Here is a 14064-nt window from a genome sequence, read left to right as displayed (position 1 = left end):
AAATAAAATTCAAGAACCCTAACTGAGGGTTCTTGTTGCTCTTCCGCTGCTCCAAAAATGTCCAAGAATGAATCCCCAATTTTCTTCACATTATTTCTTTTATACTGGGCCAAAATATGCCTTTGGAATAGGCCAGGTGTTTCCCAGGTAACCGTACCTCAATAAGCATGCGTCGCTCACCCGGGCTTACTGGAATTTGCAACTAAAATTTTGGCTGTGTTGAAAGGCCGCGATAATCCAGGCGCCGCCCGGTGGATCGCCTTGGGGGTTCTCACGCGCCTATTAGAATAATGCAAATGTTCTTAGAAAGGATCTCGAGTTCGAGGTCAATGATTATGTCTATCTTAAGATCTCTCCCATGAAGGGAGTGAAGAGGTTCGACAAGAAAGGGAAACTCAGTCCCCAATATGTCAGTCCCTTTAGGATTCTCAGTCGATTCGGTAAGGTAGCTTATGAGCTCAAATTGCCTTCAGATCTAGCCTCAGTTTATCCAGTATTCCATGTCTCCTTTCTCAAGAAGTCCATAGGTTACCCAGCAGTTGTAGTCCCTATTCAGAGCATTGACATTCAGAACAGCCTCTTTTATGAAGAGATTCTAGTTGAAATCTTAGACTATCAGACCCATCCTTGAGGAACAAATAAGTCCCTCTAGTTAAGGTTCTTTGGAAAAATCAGTCTTATGAGGGAGCTACTTGGGAAGCAGAAACAGATATGCGTACCAAGTATCCTTGCCTCTTCTTCGCCAATTCAGATCAAGCTCAAGGTAATAGTTCTCCTTAAGCTTATTCAGTTGAATGTTTATGTTCCTATCATAAATTGGTATCTATTACCATTGCATACTAATTCATGAATTCATTTATCAGTTCAGTTATAAAATCATGCATCGTCTATGCATTCTCATATTGAGAAACTCAGTTTATCAGAGAACATAGTCATGTATTCATGTATCAGTTATACATGCATCAGATATACATGAGTTCAGTATGTTTAGCATGTTAGTAATGAGATCAAATTTCAGTCATTCATGTTCAGTTCATGTTCATCTTATCTTGTATCCCCTCTTAGTTGATTCTCATTCGAGGATGAATGTCCCCAAGGGGGAGATATTATAAGACCCCACAAAATTGTTGCATCTGAATTCAGCTCATTTGTCTCTACAAGCCTCAAGACTTATCAAATTTTGATAAAGTTCAACACTTAGTCTTATTTTAGACCTCCAAACTTTGGCGATTTAGTTAGCGACCTTCCTGACCTTCGTTTTTGGATTTTCAAGTTACATTGCTATGGGGCAAGGTCGTAGTACATGCCAGGTAAGTTTTTAAATTTTTTTTGAATAGCATAAGGGCTCATTTGGATTTGTAAAATAGTAGATCTTCGCGATAAACCTGTGTCGCCTGGCCTAGACCACCGCTCTAAGGCAGGCATAGCCTGCTTATAGAGGTGGACTAAGCCAGGCGTCGCTTGCTAAGTTCGGTGCTTGCCCAGTTTTTTTACACTCAACCTCCGTGTTTTTAAGGGATTTTTGGTCATTCTCCACCCCTATATAAGCTTATTAACACGGGATTTGAGCTCCAAAGCACAAAAATATAGTGTTTTTCCTGAATTACACTCAAGAACAACCAAGAACAAGTCAAGGGTTCAATTGGGGGTTTCCGATCCCAAGCTTATTTCACTACAATCTTCATGGATTATTAATCTAAGGTATGCATAGTGTTCATCGATGGATCCTTTTCGTTCATAGAGTTCAAGAACCATGTTTTAAATACTATTTTGTGAACGTTTTGTGGTGATATGAGCATGTACATAATGATGATTGTTGTTTAAGTTTCAAGATGATATCTAAAGGTGTTTTCATGGAATATATATGTTTATTAGTTGAAAACTATGAACTTTAGGTGGTGTAATATGGTGCAAGTTATGAAACACGCGTATGCCTTAAATAATGCATGCAAGGTGTTTGATAAAATGCTTGGGATGCTAGAAATTCATGTTTACATGGTTCCATGATGTCTAAATAACAAGTCCATGCTAGCTATATACTTCAATATGAATTCCATGCTATTGATGTGTTGCTATTGTTGTTGTATGAAACATGTATGATAATGGAGATATAGAATATGTACACGAAATATATCCATGTATTCCCTACAATGTTTAAGATGTCGAATAATTACATGAAGTATGATATCCTCTACTTATGATATTATGAATTGAGGACTCTAAACTTGTGATCTAGTCATGTCATATGTGTCAGTTTCCTTTTATCGAGTCCTGGGGGGTATTCATACCCGAAAAATATAGTTGTGTGCCTAGAGCCATGTCATGTTTCACTATATCCAAACTCAAGCCATGATTCAGTAGAATTCAGTCAGTCAGGAGACTCAGGAAAACCTTGTAATCTCAGTCAGTTATCGGATATCAGTAGTATTCCGTCAGTCAATGGAATTCATTAATTTCAGTTCACGTACAGTCAGTTAAATCATGTTCAGTTAGTTATTCATGTACATTCTCTTCAGATGGGAGTAGAAGTTAGCACCGACTGAACCTAAGGATTGGAACACACACTGTCAGATGAGGGTGTAATTCTAAGCAGTTATCCTTGCATTCCAGAACTATGTCGCCAACATAGGTTGAGATATCAACACTTTCAGATGAGGGTTGATGAGGTGTATTAGCACTGTCAGATGAGGGCCCCATTGTTCTCTTTTGGGAATACTGTCAAATGAGGGTCACCCACAGTTGTCTTTACCAGTGACGCGGTATTGACACCTTTCCAGTCAGGGTAAAGATTGGACCCCAGCTTAGCCATAATGAAACATACAGGGAATGTCGGTTAAACAACTACCTCCCATAATTTCAGTAAAAGAACTCAGATAATTCTTTAAATTTTAGTATATCAGGACTGTCAGATACAGTTAACTCAGTTACAGTACGAAACTCAGATAGTTCCATCAGATTCAGGAATGTCAAACATAGTCGCTCATGTTATCAGATTCATGGTATCAGTCATTATAATTATTAGTAAACCATGTATTAGCATACAGATCTAGCTATCACGTATTCACGATTTCAGTTACTATGTATGCATGTTTGCACTCTCACGTTCATATTAGTTAGTCAGTTAGTATTGTTAATGCATGTAACCCCTTTTGTATTTAGCCTACCTCACTCGTATACTCAGTACATTCCCACGTACTGATGCATTTGAGCTATGGTGCTTTATTTTTATGTTACACCATAGGTCCAGAGACACGAGCTCCAGATCAACAGTAGTAGTAGCATATCCAGTCGCAGAGTTACAATGAGTCCTCTTTATTCGAGGACGATATCATTTGATTTATTCATTTATTATTTCATCTAGATATATTTTTACGGAGTTAGTTGGAGACATGTTCCTTCAACTCCTTATTCAGTCAGTATTTAGAGGCTTTTAGACTTAGCTCAGACTTACGTTCAGTTTTGATTCAGATTTTAGTTGTTTTAGGTATTTTTCACCCATATGGATGTTATATTATTTCATTTGAACCTTATCGCCTATTGTCCATGTTTCTCACATTATTTCATGTATAATATGCAGTGTACAGGTACAGATATCTGTCATGGGTTAGCTTGTGGTCCTTCGGGGTCATGAGCACCGTGTACTGTTCCGGTTCAGATAATCGAAGTGTTACATATGTACTAGATTATTCTTAAATAATTATGTTACTCTGTCACTATTAGCATGGTAGTCTGGATACTTTTTCCTTAAACAATGTCTCTACTCTAGCTACTCCCCTATCATGGCTTTTTTGCATCACCGGTTTTACCTTTAGGATGGCATAGTCCTTAGGGATTTTTTTCTTTTCCTCTTTTCCAATAAACTTTGTAACATATTATTCTTCGAATAATTTACTATATAGTAACTAACATGAACTTATTTTATTATATCATGATTGTCAGGAATTTATGAATTTAGGTATTCATAATTATAAATAAATATACCTGTTTTGGTAGATCTGATAATTCTGGGCTTTGTTCATCCATAGCTTTTCCTTAGAAAAATATTTGATTTTATTAAATATTCAAAAGTTTTTTGTGTACAAGACTAGGCTTGCTTCAACTCATGAAGTCTTGCCTCTAACTGAGCAAAATGCTCTCTATTTATAATCCTAAGAAAGTGCACAAACTTTTTACATCTTTACACCTGTCCTAATATAACTTTAAACGTTATGTATATACTATTTCTAGTCTTTTACATTTGTCCTAAATAATTAAAAAGTAAGAAGACTTTAAAGCGTAAAAAGGACAAGACTCATTAAAAGCCTTTTCAAAAAGTCAAAAAAACTAAAAGCTAATAGTTCCTATATAATTATTTACGTAAATGAAATCAAGAAAGTTATCTAATTTGTATACATGTTGTTTTCATAATTAATTATCTTGTCTTCTTCCATTATTGCTTCGTGGCTTATCTATCTTCTTGTCGTATCTCTACTGCTGCTCAAATTTCTTCATTTTTCTCTATTGTAGTGTCACTTTTGGAACGATATTATGTTGTCCTCTACAACAGCTATATTGCTGATCATTATATCTTTGTCCAATTAATTTACAGAATTGTTCCATAAGTCCGTCAGAAATAACTCCTTCTTTCTTGATAGATCTTGTGAGACGGTTATCTTCTGGTCTTAATAATGTCATTGTCCATTTACGAATTTCTTCCATATTATTTTCTCTTATATCTTTACATGTTGAATAAACCAATAAATGATCTCTATTATAATATTTCCAAATTGGATTACGGTTCAAATAGATATGTGCTAACTTTTGTATAATTGTGCTCAAGCCAATAGCTCATTTTTTCTTGAAAAGTCTGGTGTCTCAGTTTTTTGTATTTCGTCTTGCTCAGATATTTCTTCTGGTATAATGTAGTCTCTAGTCATACCAATTTTTACTATTACAATCACTGGTTTAACTTTATAAAATAGTATCTCAGCGGGGGCCGAATAAAATCTTAGGTAAAATAGCTATCCTTTTGTAATTTTTATATATGTCATAATTCCTTTATGTACTTCAGGAATCATGGCTAATTATTTCCCATCTGTTTTATATACTGTTGATAGTAATCCATAATGATAACATGTACCGATTAAATTTGGGCTGGTTCCTGGGAGTGTAATAAGTTTATTATAATTTTGTAATTTTTGGGTTATATAGCCTTGGTGTTTTTTGGCTAGCTCAATATCTTGGATAGGTTTGGTATTTAGTAAGGTTTGAATTGTATATAAATTTTCAATATAAACACAGGTTACATGGTTGTAAACTTGCTTTTTGTTGTTAATTGCTTCTGCATAGGGGTATAACTGTGGGGGTACAAATAATTCATTCTTTTGGATATTTGGTGGTGCATAAGGTTTTTCAAATATCTTATTTAGGTTGTAATTCTTTTTCTTTGGCAATTTGGATTTTGGTAATTCTTTTGTAGTGGGTAATTCCTTAGCTGTACTTGATGTTCCTGCACATGTAACAACCGTTTCAGTTTTAAGGTGTGTTCGAACGTCACCTTCTAGGTCTAGTTTTTTAAAGTGCTCTTCCTGCACTATAGCTGTGCCTTTGGCTTTTTCCCATTTTTAGAGTGCTCTGATTGCACTTTTAATTATGCTACTTCAGTAGTCAGTAGAGTAACTTGTTCTTTTAATAATTTCACTTGTTCAAATAATTAAACTAGTAAATCATTTTGAGTGACTTTAATAGTAACTTCTTCTATTGTTAAATCAGTTTGAGCAGCCTTGTCGTGACAAGTAATCTGCAATGACATTTTTGTTAGTACTAGTTACTTCAATTGTAAATGTAAAATTTAATATATTCAATACTAGTCTCCGTATTTCCTTTGTTGTAACTGAATTTTGTATTTTCTTCGTTAACCACAAACGTACCTATGTATTATCTGTTTGTACAATAAATTTGTTATATACAATATATTGCTCAAATGCTAATAAACATTTATATAATGAACATAATTCTTTTCTATTTATTTTCCATTTTATTTCCGTTTCATTAAACGTGCCTGAGTAATACCTACAATGATGTTCTAATATTTCTTCTTCATATCTGTATTTAAGTACTCCTCCGTAACTATATTCCCTTGCATCTGCTTCTACTATATATGTAAATTTTTTATTTTCATTTGGGAATTGTAATTTTTGTAATTCTTTACAAAGTTTTTTTTTTATCTTCTACACTTGTTTTTTATCTTCTTCGTTATAATTACATTCTACATCTTTTTTTAGTTTTTTCGGTAATGGTTTTAGATTTTATGCTAATTTTATTGCATTTTTACTCCACTCTTATCTATTTGTATTACTAAAAATTCTATCTGATTTTTCATAATTTCAGCTTTCTTTTTGCTTAAGCTTAGTCCTGATTTTTCTATTATATCTGTAAATTGTTCTAGTAATTTTAAATGTTCTTCTTTGATTTTTGTGTATAGTAGTTTATCATCTATGTATACTACACAATTAGGTAATTATTTAAAATAACTATCCATAAAATGTTGATATCTACCTGGTGCATTTTTATATCCAAATGGTAATACGTTCCATTCATAAAATCCCTGTGGTACTGTAAATGCGGTTAATTCCTTAGAATCTTTATCTAACTTTAAGTGGTAAAATCCTGATTTACAGTCAAATTTACTAAAGTAGTTATATCCTTGTATTTGTCTTATTTTTAATATCTTATTTGGAATTGGATAATTATATGTCAGAGTTTTTGCATTTAAATTTCTATAGTCAATAATCATTCTACTTTTTTCTCTTTTTTGTTCACTATGTTTATTTACTATAAATGCTGGACTATTGTGTTTATTATTACTTATTTGTATTTACTATTTTTCTAATAATTCATCTATATGCATTTTAAATTCTTTTAAATGGTCAAAATTATATGTTAACTGTTCTTGAGTTATTATGCTATTTTTATCTATTAATTCAATTTTTATAGTAGTTTTATGTTTTTTCCATCATCATAATGGATATTCACTATATAATTGTTCTAATTTTTTCTTAATTATTTCTATTTTATTTACTAAAAATATAGTTATTTTTTTTTTATTTATCAAAAATACGACTAGTTCTATTGTATCTTCAGTATTTTTCATATTTTCTAACTTTTATGTAATTTTTTCATTTCCTTTTATCCAATCAGTTTTTTTCTTATTTTATTAGTAACTCCTTTTGTTCTTACTTTCTGTTTACATGATGTTGTGAACCACTAATCTGTTTAGTTATTATATGTGGGTATAATTTGTTTAAAAACGGCATTCATAAAAGTATGTCTTTTGATGTTAGTTCATAATTATAGATTTCTTCTATTGTTAATATCTTATCTCATACTTGTATTTTTACATTTCTAGCTTTATAAGTAATTAAGCTTCCTTCGTTATTAAATCCTCTAACTACTATTCGTGTTTTAATTTATCCCATTTACTTTCTGGCAAAAAATTATATCTACATAAATTGGCTTGTGCTCCTGTATCTATCATTGGCGTATAATATTTTCTATAATATCCTTCTACTACTATCTTCATTAATACATATATTTTCATATCATGTCAAAGCTCTTTTTATTAATAATTTTTCTTTATTATACGTTATGGATAATTGTGTATGTTCGATATTATATGGTTTTACTTGTTCTAACCATTTTATTCCTAGTACTATGTCTGTTTTTTGCATATCTTCCTTTACTTCAAATTCTATTTTTATTCTTCCTACTCCTATTATAATTTCTTTTTCAGCTATATTTTTAGTGTTTATTATACTCCTTGGTGGATCTGGGCATATATTATTATCAAATTTTATTTCTTCATTTTTCACTAGATATTTTGCTATATAATTTTCTTCTTGTCATGTATTTAAGAGTATTAAATATTCGTTTTCATTTATTGTTCCTACTATATAATACTGAGTTAAATTAACTGTTGAAGTTATTTCATAATTTGTTCTTTTTGATGAGCTTGATGATTCTGGTTTTCATAAGCTATTCTTTTTTTTGTACTTATTCTATCATTTATTATTTTTAAATCTTCTTCTATATCTATGTCTGTGTAACTATAATCATTATTATCAATTGTTTTCACAAATTGTTCGAAAAGACTTTCTATTTGTATTTTATTAATTTTATTTTTTCCTGTTATTTTATGTTTTGTTGTTTATACATATAGATTTTATCTTGCTGTAAATATTTTACTTTCTGGGGTTAGTTCTATTCCTGATATTTTCTAATATAATACTAATGATTTATCTATATTTTTATCTGTTGTTGCTACTGAATAATTTGTACTTACTATAAATTTAAATTTTTGGTATATTAGATTTCCTCTTATTGCAGTTATTATACTTTTTTTCTATAGGTTTGATAATTACATCATCTGTTAAATATAATTCTACTGGTGTATCTATTCCTTCTCTAAAACATGCTTTTATTAATATCTCTGTTCCTCCAAGGTGTATATATTTTATTGGGTCTCTACTTTTTATATCGTTTATTTCTTTATTAATTATTCTCTTTGTTACTAGTGGTATACTAGCTCTACCATTTGTACATCTACAGTCTATGACATGTTCCTTTTGGGTTACTATGTGGTATTCTTCTTTTCGTCTGCTGAATATATTTTTTATTGTTGGTATTTTAAATATTTTTTCTACACTTAGGTCTAACTCTTTTCCTTTTATTTCTTTAAATATTACTTTTTTGTTAGTTCCTTCTTTGTTTAAGTATTCCTCTTTTGTGATTATTTTTATTTCTTCTTCAGTCATTATTTATACTTTCGTCTAATTGACTAACTATTTCATTATTTGTCTCATTTTTCGAAATTTCATATATACTATCCTCACTTTCTAATACGTAATCTATATAATCTATTTGCATATATTTTGTATTTTCTATCTTTATTTCTGATATTTGTATATTTTTTAGGTTTCTAGGTAATTTACAATCTCTAGTTAAATGTCCTAATTTTCCACAATTGTAACAAGTACATTCTTTTATAAATTTCTTTCTCCTATATGGTCTTTTATTGTAATAACCCATAAAATCCTAAGTCTAAAGTTCAGCTCATTAAGATTTTCCAAGCTCCAAGACTTAGAAAATTTTTGCTACGTGTTCAAGATTCAACACTTAGTCTTATTTTAGACTTCCAAACTTTGGGGATTTATTTGACGACCTTCCCGACCTTAGTTTTTGGATTTTCAAGTTGCGTTGCGATGGGGCAAGGTCGTAGTACATCTCGGGTAAGTTTCAGAATTTTTGAAATCCTTTTAGGGCTCATTTGGCTTTCAAAACAGTAGCCTCAGGTGATATGCAGGCGTCGCCTGGCCTATAGCAGTGCTATAAGAAAGGCACCGCCTGGCCTATATCGGTGGACTAGGGCAGGCGCCGCCTGCTAAGTCCAGTGCTGCCCTAGTTTCCTGCATTCCATCTCCATGTCCTCAAGGGAATTTAGGTTAATTTTCATCCGTATATAAGCTCTTAAACACGGGACTGAGGCTTAGATTCACCAAAATATTATTGTTATTATCAAATTCTCTCAAGAAACACAATCTAGGGTTGTATAGAAGATTCAAACATAAGGATTTCTCTCCATAAAGCTTCTTGAAATCATGAAATAAGGTATGTGTGAGTTGATTCATGGACTCCTTTAGTCCATAAAGCTCAAGAACAATCTTTTAAATTATGTATTATGATGTTTATGTTGTTGATGGTTGATGATCATGTGGTTGGAGTTGATGATGCCCAAGATGGGATTTTTGTATGTTTGTGTGAAGCTATGGTGATATATGATGTATAAATATGTGAAATTTGTGGCCGAATACTTGTAATCTTGATGAATTTACCTATGCCTAAGATGTGCATGTAAGTTGTTTGTGAAAATACCTAAGAGACTTGAAATCATGATTTTATGACATAATAGGTTCTAAATGACTATTCCATGTTATAAGTTTATGTTCTACATGATTCCCATGCTATTGTCTTGAATTGAGGATGTTGTATGAGATGCTCATGATATTTTTGTGATATGGAATGACCATGATATTGAAGCCATGCAAGTATATACATGTTGTATGCATTCCCGTCCATGTGATAGAACTGTTGAGAACTATGCTTAGTATGAAATCCCTAATTATGATAGTGTGAATTGTGGACTCTACTCTTATGATCAAGTCAGTCATGTGTCTCAGTTTCCTTCCATTGAGTCCTGGGGGTACTTGTACCTGAAAAACTATAGCTGTGTGCCTAGAGCCATGTGATGTTGTCACGATACTCTCAGTCAAGCCATGATCTATAAAATTCAGTTACTCATGTGACTCAGAAATCTCACCAGTCTCTAGTTCTTCTCATGTGGCTTAAGCTGTCTGGCGATGTAGGCTTTGACCTTACCATTCGTCATGAGGACACAACCCAACCCTAATCTAGATGCATCATAGTACACAACAAACCTATTTTAACCATCCGGTTGAGTCAAAACTGGAGTTGATGTTAGTCGAGTCTTCACCTCCAGAAAACTCTTCTCATATGAATCTGACCCCTGAAACTTGACTTTCTTCTAAGTTAATCTAGATATAAGGGATATGATAGAAGAAAATCCTTTAATAAACCGACGGTCATAGCCAGCCAAACCTAAGAAACTCCTGATATCTTATGGAGAGATGGATCTGGGCCAGTTTCTCACTGCTTTGGTCTTTTAGGGATCCATTCTAATACCATCACTGGAAATGATATCACCAAGAAATTCTACTGACCTTAGCCAAAATTCTCACATACTAAATTTGGCGAACAACTAATGATTTCTGAGAGTCTATAATACTATTCTTAGATGGTCTGCATGATCATACTCACTGCGGGGATAGACAAGAATGTCATCTATGAAGACTATGACAAACATATCAAAGTACTGCTTGAAGGCATGGTTCATCAAGTCCATAAAAGTTGCTGGGGTATTGGTAAGACTAATGGACATGACTAAGAATCCAAAGTGATCATATGGAGTTCTGAAAGCTATTTTCAAAATGTTACTTTCTCTGACTCTGAGCTGATATCAAGTTTACAAGGAAAAATCTGGGCATGAAACTAAATAGGTTTAAGAACATGAATGAATCGGGGAATTATATAGGGTATCTCCCCCTTGGGATACTATGTACCTCTAAGAACGCTTACTTTACTTAGTTTCTGGCAAAAACTGAGGCAATGCATAAGGCACATATGATCTGGATCATAACTAAATATCTGGGATCTGAAACTAATGCATGATTTATGAACTAAGTTGAACTCACAACTGCTAGGATGCTCTATCTTGGAATAGTTACATTTTTGAGATTTCTAATAGTCTAACTAGATGGAAAAAATAGGAAAACAAATGAACTTGCTTGTCTGACTGCTAAACTAAATTGTTGGATTTACTGACTAACTTATGCTAAACTTAAGATCAATTGGGACCTTTCTTTGACATTTCCTTGATAAAGTCCTAAGGACTTATGGGGGCAAGGGTGTAAGATCCTGCAAAATCATTTCATCCGAGTTCAGCTCATTTGGCTTTACAAGCCTTAGAACTTAGCAAATTTTCATAAGTGCTCAACACTTAGTTTCATTTTACACCTCCAAACTATGGGGATTTATTTGATGACCTTCCTAACATTCATTTTTTGATTTCCAAGTTGCGTTGTGATGGAGAAAGGTTGTAGTACATTCCAGGTAAGTTTTAGAATTTTTGGAATCCATTTAGGGCTTGTTTGGATTTCAAAATAGTGGACCCAGGCGATCTGCAGGCGCCACCTGGCCTATAGCAGTGCTATAACGCAGGCACTGCCTGGTATATAGCGGTGAACTAAGGAAGGTACCGCCTGCTAAATCGAGTGCTTGCCCAGTTTTTAGCATTACACCTCCATATTTTAAAGGGTATTTTGGACATTTTACCTACCCTATATATAGTCATAAACATGGGATTAAGCTCATTTTTCATCAAAATATTGAGTTTTCATCAATTTTCACTCAAGAACAACCAAGAGCAAGTCTAGGGTTCAATGGAGGATTTCCAATTCCAAGCTTATTTTACTATAATATTCACGGATTAATATTCTAAGGTATGCGCAGTGTTCATCTATGGATTCAATTTGTTCATAGAGCTCAAGAATCATGATTTTCAATGTTATTTTGTAAACTTTTTGTGGTGATATGAATATTTACTTATTGATGATTGATTTTTAAGTTTCAAGATGATATCTAAAGATGTTTTCATGGAATATATGTGGTGGTTAGTTGAAAATCATGAACTTTGGGTGGTTTGATATAATGCAAGTATGAAATCCACCTATGCCTTATAGAATTCATATAAGGTGTTTGATAAAATGCCTAGGATGCTAGAAATTCATAATTTGAAGATTTCATAATATCTAAATGACAAGTCAATATTTGTTATACACTTCCATATGAATTTCCATGCTATTTATGTGTTGATATTGTGGTGGTATGAAGCATGTGTAGCAATGGAAATATGATTATTATACACGAAATGTATTCAAGCTTTCCCTACCATGTTTGAGATGTTGAATAAATACATGAAGTATACTATCCCCTACTTATGATATTATGAATTGTGGACTCTAATCTTGTGATCAAGTCATGTCATGTGTGTTAGTTTCCTTCTATCGAGTCCTGGGGGTATTCGTACCCAAAAAATATAGTTGTGTGCCTAGAGCCATTTCATGTTTTCACGATGATCTTAGTCTAGCTATAATATATAGAACTCAGTCAGTCATGTGACTCAGGAAACATCAGAAATCTCACAATCTCAGTTAACTCTCAAATAATAGTACTACTCCATCAGTCAACGGATGCCAGTTATTTTGTCCATGTACAGTCAGTTAAATCATGTTTAATCCCTCCATATAGGAGTAGCAGTTAGCACCGAGTGAACCCAAGGATGGGAAATCACCTACCAGTTCAGGGTGTGATTCTTAGAAGTCATCCTCGTGTTTCAGAACTACGTAGCCAGCGTAGGTTGAGACATATTAACCTGTCAGATTAGGGTTGATGAGGTGGCTTAACCTGTCAGTTTAGGGTCCCACCATTCTCAACTTGAGTACCTGCCAGATAAGGGTCACTTACAGCTGTCCTTGCCAGTGGCGAGGTATTGAAACCCCTCCAGTTAGGGCAGAGATTGGACCCCAGTTTAGTCATAATGGCATACATGGGGCATGTCGATTAAACAACTACCTCCCACAGTTTCCGTATCTGTCTCAGTAAAAGAACTCACACTGTTCTTTAGATATCAGTATACTAGGACTATTAGATAAAGTCAAATTCAGTTATAGCATGGGACTAAAAGGGTTCAACCATATTCAGTACTTTCAGACACATTCATCCCTGTTATCAGAACTACGGTTCCATCCATGTATTAGCGTACAAATTTAGCAATCATGTACTCACGATCTTAGTTACTATGTATGTGTAGTTGTACTCTTACGTTCATTTCAGTCATTCAGTTAGTATTAGTTATGCATGTAAATCCTTTGCATTTATCCTACCTCACTTTTATACTCAGTACTCCAGTTGTACTGACGCATTTGCGCTATGGTTCTTTCTTTTCAGGTTACACCATAGGTTCAGAGACACGAGCCCCAGACCAGCAGTAGCAGTTATTTTTAGCATACAGAGTTGTAGTGAGTTCTCTTCATTCGAAGATGACATTATTTGATTTATTTATTTATTTATTTAGTTCAGTTTTACAGAATTAGTTGGAGACATATTCCTTCAACTCCTTAAATAGACAATACTTAGAGGCTTTCAGATTTAGTCAGATTTAGCTATCAGATTTAGTATTCAGTTTTATATTCAGTTGTTTTGGGTATTCGTTAACCCATGGATGTTATTATATTGCTTCAGTTGAACCTTATGACCTATATGTTCATGTTTTCAGTGTATTATATATATATATATATATATTATATAGTGTACATGTACAAATATCAGTAATGGGTTAGCTTGTAGTCCCCCGGGTCATGAGCACTGTGTAGTATTCTGGTTTAGAACATC

The sequence above is a fragment of the Capsicum annuum genome, chromosome 12 (genome assembly GCF_002878395.1).
Source record: "Capsicum annuum cultivar UCD-10X-F1 chromosome 12, UCD10Xv1.1, whole genome shotgun sequence".
In the NCBI taxonomy this organism is placed as follows: domain Eukaryota; kingdom Viridiplantae; phylum Streptophyta; class Magnoliopsida; order Solanales; family Solanaceae; genus Capsicum; species Capsicum annuum.
The sequence above is the reverse complement of the archived record's forward strand: the minus strand, read 5'-3'. Positions refer to the sequence as shown.